The sequence below is a fragment of the Vigna unguiculata genome, chromosome 11 (genome assembly GCF_004118075.2).
Source record: "Vigna unguiculata cultivar IT97K-499-35 chromosome 11, ASM411807v1, whole genome shotgun sequence".
NCBI classification, from domain to species: Eukaryota; Viridiplantae; Streptophyta; class Magnoliopsida; order Fabales; family Fabaceae; genus Vigna; species Vigna unguiculata.
In genome coordinates this window covers 22,070,595-22,076,504 of record NC_040289.1, presented here as the reverse complement: position 1 = coordinate 22,076,504, position 5,910 = coordinate 22,070,595, and the positions used below count along the sequence as shown (strand labels likewise).

Below are 5,910 nucleotides of genomic sequence, written 5' to 3'. Positions count from 1 at the left end.
AAAAAGGCAAAAAGCGTCAATTAAAACTGACGTAATATTTTTACTGGATAACAAATATAATGTGAAAAATGACATTTTAAACTGACATTATTATCATTATATTATGACATTTTTAATTGTCACCAATTTAATTAATTATAATTAATTATGAGACTAATAATAAAAATTTAAAATATATAAAAAAATACTACCAAAAAATTAACAAACATTATATTTCATTAAAAATAACAAATTTACATCATAGTACCATGTTCAAATATAAAATAAAAAACATTACAAATTCATCTAGTAATTTTACAACTAAATTTTTTATCCTAATCCTAAAATATTTTACTTCTGATTGCACCATCTGAAAATAGCACACGATTCCCACTGGTCGAGACTGCAGCATGTCACCGAAAATTTCCAATTTGATTGCCATACCCCTACACATGGCTCATGGATTATACTATTCCACATACAACCCTGAAACACACAATTAGTACGATGCATATTATGTTAACATTTTTGTTGTTGTGGATTGAGAAAATGAAGTTGACTAAAGAAAAAAATTGAGTTACATCTATAGCAAAAACAAGCAGCTCATATGGATTTAACACCTTTACTCTTTAGATCAATAATTTGAGATTGAGTGTCTTCACATGTCTTATCCTATAAAGAAAACATCTACCAATTAGAGGTTGGATTTAGCATTTTTTTAACTCATTTATAACATGTGGTATATAATATTCTCTAGTTGGACCATACAAGAATTCTTTATGAATTTAACAAATTATAGAATTGAAAGACAAAGAAAGCATATAAAAGAAAATGGCAAATTAAAAGCTAAACATAAAGGACCTTAATAAGCTTTGTATTTTTAACTTTGTTTTGTAATATAATACTTGTGTTAACTTAATTCAAACCTAGATGAAGAGATTGAATGAGAGATTGATACGAACATGTTGAACGTACTTAGTTACATTTTTTTAATTAAAACATTAAAAAGTTTTAAGTAGTTAGGAAGTTTATCTATTAGGTATACCATGTGTACAATTACATTATCCTAGGGATAAATTTATTTTTCGGGTGCTTTCTAAAAAGTTTTGTTGAAGTAGAAAAAGTTTCTCAAGGAAGACCCTAAAAGTCTAAAACATTCTAGAGCCCGTAAACCTAAGTATACAACAAGTAAAGTAGTTAAATTCATGAAGATGCAATTACATTACAGGAAATTCTAATACAAACAAATTATGCACATTTATTAGTTAAACATGTAGTTAAATTTAAATTTAAGAAAAAAAAACCTTAGTTGGAGTACGAAGTTACCTTTCTATTCCTAAGAAATCTGCAAACTAGGCCAACCACATCAAATGTTGTTATCTCAACATTTAATGGGCAGGGAAGCCAACTCTGTATTGCATTTGCCATCAATGTTATCTCAGTAAGCTTAACAATTTTGTGCCCTTCAAGGTTCTTAGTTAACAAATTATATACAATAACGACAATCGAGTTTAAATCTAAGATTGGTACAAATTACACAATACAGTAGATTTAAAATAATAACAATTGCAGCAGTTAATTGAAATTGAAAAAAGAAAATACAAAACTCACTTGACATTAGCACTCCCATTGAAGTTGTAATGCGAGATTTTTTTTCTTAACCCACTTGCCATAGTCATTCCTCTCAACAAGCTGGATATTAGGGATAGCCACCATAACTTCAATCTTAGTTCCAACCAAGGCACTCATGGTCGATTCATCTGCATCAAAAAGCTCCACTTTCTGAATCCCATTGTCTTTCAACATTATAGAGAAGGAGTGATAAAAGAAGAAAAATGGAAGTGTTAAAAGAAATAAAATGGAGATGGGGAAACCTAACCTCCTTAATCGAAGCAAGCAAATTGAAAAATTGTTTCTGATACTCTTGATTTTCTATGGAACACTCAAGACTTGAAGATGTGGGTTTTGTGGCCCAATACCTTTCCCAAAATTAGAGCCAAACTACCGAGATGAGAGTCTGGTAGCCCACGGCCATTAGGTATAGGTGTATTGGCGCATGATGAGGTTCAGGCGTGGTGCCACTGTGAGCTCCAAGTGCGGCATTCACATTGCGTTTCAGTTATAGCGGGATGAGGTCTGATGCGATGGCGATGTGTTTGCAAGAAATGAGGGAGGATGGAGATGGGAAAATTAGGGTACAGAGAATAGAGAAAGGCATATAAGAAAAGGGAGCAGATGATTTATTAAAATAATGAGGGAATTATGAAAAGTTATAAATTTCAAATTTATTAAATAAAATGGCAGTTATAAATGTCATATTTTATTTACAAAATATGACGGTTCAAAATATGGCGATTAAAACTATTACATTTTACATATTAAATGTGGCAGTTTTTAAATTGTCGTATTATGTGGTTAAAAGTGACGATTTTAAACAACCATCATACTAAAATTGTCGTAATTTACAAAATTTTTTGTAGTGGTTCTGCTAGTTTTCTTTTAAGTTTTAATTCAATTTTGTGATTTCTATGGATGGGTCAAAGCTAAAACTAGGACTTATACGTAGGGAATGTAATAGGCGAGCTATAAATCCAAACCTAGGAAGCACTTGAGGTTAATATATTCCTACAAATTCATTCATCATTATTCTATTTATCTATCTATTCCACTTTACAATAAAACAAATACTCTGAGAACTAGGCTTTGATACTAGTAATGATAATATCATAAGACCTCAAACGCCTCAACCTCAACCAAATGTTCAAGCAACCTTGTCAGAAATATTAAAAACTCCTTTGACAATATCAAGTACTTCTAAAAGTCATTCAATCAAAACTTTAAACAAATTGACACCCTTCAATCTTGTCTTTCTTTCAAAATCGAATTGTTCTTCACAATAGTTGGAGAATAAATAATTGTTAGACAAATGGCTTCAAGATAGGGGATTGAATTGATGCTTTTAAAAAAAATTGTCTTGATCTCTATACTTAAGAAAATATCCTTTTTTTTATTATTAGTTAAGTGCGTTACCGGAAGCATAAAAAAGAGGTAAAGGAAAGAAGAAATTCGCACAATAATTTATACTGGTTCGGGTATAGCCAACCATACATCCAGTTCACAGTCACCTCAATATGAGAATGACAATCCCAATTCACTATCTTTAGAGTATTTCAATTACAACCACAATGACCTAGTGAAACATGCAAAAGAAAAATTCTAAAGATTGATAAACACCTATCTTGAGCCCTTTCAAGATATGACAACACCACCCTTGAATCACGCAAGGGACGAAACACCTCTTTTGTACACAAAAAATGATGAAAATTAATATTAAAAAAAATGAAACACTATCACCTGGAAAGTAGGAGTATAAAGATAGAAAGCTCAACGATGAGCTCCTTTCACAAGTGAATTCTCGTTACCAACTTGAATAACAAAGGTAAAAACTCAATCAATATTTTTGTGCTTTCTCAATAATAATGTGTTGTGTTTTTTCTGGTTCTCAACTTGGGTTATTTAAAGAGTTTTACTTGAGTTGTCTTAAAAAAAATAATTCAATTAATTCAAAAATATTATCAAATAAATTCGAAAATCAATTTTTATTCTCAATTGAAAAGATGATTTTTAGGAAAAGATATAGTCAGAGAATACTTGATTTTAAAAAATTGTTTCAATTCAAAAGATATTGTTATTTTTGTAAAACCGTAGAAACATAATTTAGTTATGTTTTAACCTTAATTGATTATGTGCGTGAAAAAATGATTTCACTTGTGTAGAGAGATGATTTGGCTAATAATTCCTCTTATGCTTCCTCTAATTCCAGAGTGACTTGACACCCTAAATACTCTATATCTTTATCTTGAGCTTTCCTTAATCTTGTAGTATTTTTGCTTGAGTATCCATCAAAATCTTTAGCTTTCAAAAAGGTAGTGGTGACATCCTATAATGAAAGTAATCACTTGACTTTGTAGTCAGCTCGAGATTAACACAAGTGGTTAGTGTTGAATAATCATATCATCCATTTTAAAGAATTTAAATCACATGGATTAATTCAAACACATTTATCTCCCCCTATTACAATAACATATATTGCTCCCCCTATTTATGAGCACATTGTAAACATTCAACACATATAATCATCCAACACATATTCAAAACAGACATGCAATCACTCCCCTTTTTTATTGATTAACATTCAAAAAGAAGTACAATTCAGAAGAGACACATTTAAACATTTATCAAATCATGCTAAAGAATTAATTCCTCAACCATCACAAATCACATTTAAATCATGCCATTTAGTTACAGACCATATAGAGATTAAGTGACTATCATAAATCAAAACATTTTAATTTAAGTAGTTACCATATAAGATACCCAATGCCTTTCTGACCTCATAATAGCTATCCCTTGGTAAAGGTTTAGTGAAAATATCTGCTAATAGATGATTGGTATCTATGAATTCAATTATGCAGTTTCCTTTTATAATATGATCTCTAATAAAGTGATGTCTAACCTCTATATGTTTAGTCCTAGAATCCATGTTTGGGTTCCTAGTGAGATTGATCGCACTAGTACTATCACATTTTAAAGGGATATGTTCTAGAAAAACATTATAATCTTCTAATTGATGCTTCATCCATAAAATTTGGGCACAACAACTACCGGATGCTATATATTCAACTTTAGTTGTAGATAGAGCAACACAAGCTTAGTTCTTAGAATGCCAAGAAACAAGTGAACAACCAAGTATATGACACCTTCCACATGTACTTTTCCTATAAGGCTAGGTGAAGCTCTTGAGGGTTACCATAGGCCAAAGGTTTTAGCTCCTCTCAAATACTTAATTATCCTCTTTACAACAACTAGGTATGATTCTTTGGGGTTTGCCTGAAATCTAGCATACACACACACACACACTATGCATAATGTCTGGTCTACTTGTTGTAAGATAAAGTAGGGAACCGATCATTGTAACATCCTAGCTGGATATTACTTAATTAAATAAATTAAAAAATATATAATTAAAAAGATAATATTTCTTCAATCACATTTCCCAAAACGTGGGAAATAAATGCTTTATTATAGGTGCCAAAATTTTTAAAACATAAAATTTAATTCAACCTTGCATATCAAAATACAAATCCAAACTTAAATCCAGATTACTACATAATAAAAGTATTGTAGAAATAAAATCTCCAAGCTACCCCGCTCCGACGCTAAGTCTCACCGACATCTCTTGCAACATCATTTGCTCACATGTAACGAGTTACATGATCATCGCAAAACACAGACAAATAGGGTGAGTTTAACAGAATAAAAGTGCAATATGTAACATCCCTACCGGATATTACGGATTTGAATAATAGAATAAAATAAGAAAATAAAAATTCATTAATTATAAATCCATTTCCCAAAAACGCAGGAAATTTCAAACTTTATAAAACTAAAATACAATATCCAAGTTTAACGATATAAAGCATTACAACCAATTCGAAAACATATTAAATAAAACTCTGTTAAATCTTTATCCCAAACTAGCCCTGCTCCAGCTCTATGCCTCACTAGATCCACCTGTAATATCATTTGCTCACGTATACGATCATCGCCAAACACAAGCAGATAGGGTGAGCTAATAGAATAAAACACATATACAACACATTTATATATATAACCCAATCAGGAGTAGCCCCAAGCGATATTGCTTAGGCTGAAAGTGTGTTTGCTTGCTTTGGATATGCATGGTCTACAAGGCTTTGATGATATCTCAATGGTCGGCTTGCTGGTGTTCCTTGAGTTGTGGCTCGGAACGTATCCCTTAAGTTGTGGCTCGGGATAGGGCTTAAGCACGTGACATTCCTTGAGTTGTGGCTCGAAATGGCATCTCTTGAGTTGTGGCTCGGGATGGCGGATGAACACGAGGAACTCTTA

General features: G+C 31.5%; 1 long non-coding RNA gene across 3 annotated transcripts; it reads right to left on the bottom strand.

Moving 5' to 3' along the window:
• Positions 1-245: 245 nt before the first annotated feature.
• Positions 246-2,213, bottom strand: LOC114170558. Of its 3 annotated transcripts, XR_003601098.1 has the most exons (5): positions 1,859-2,213; positions 1,591-1,739; positions 1,306-1,389; positions 600-651; positions 246-465 (listed from the first exon to the last, which is right to left on the bottom strand). It is a non-coding gene; the product is annotated as an uncharacterized LOC114170558 (long non-coding RNA). The 3 variants fall into 3 exon arrangements; XR_003601097.1 differs by lacking the exon at positions 600-651; XR_003601096.1 differs by lacking the exons at positions 600-651; positions 1,306-1,389.
• Positions 2,214-5,910: the final 3,697 nt, after the last annotated feature.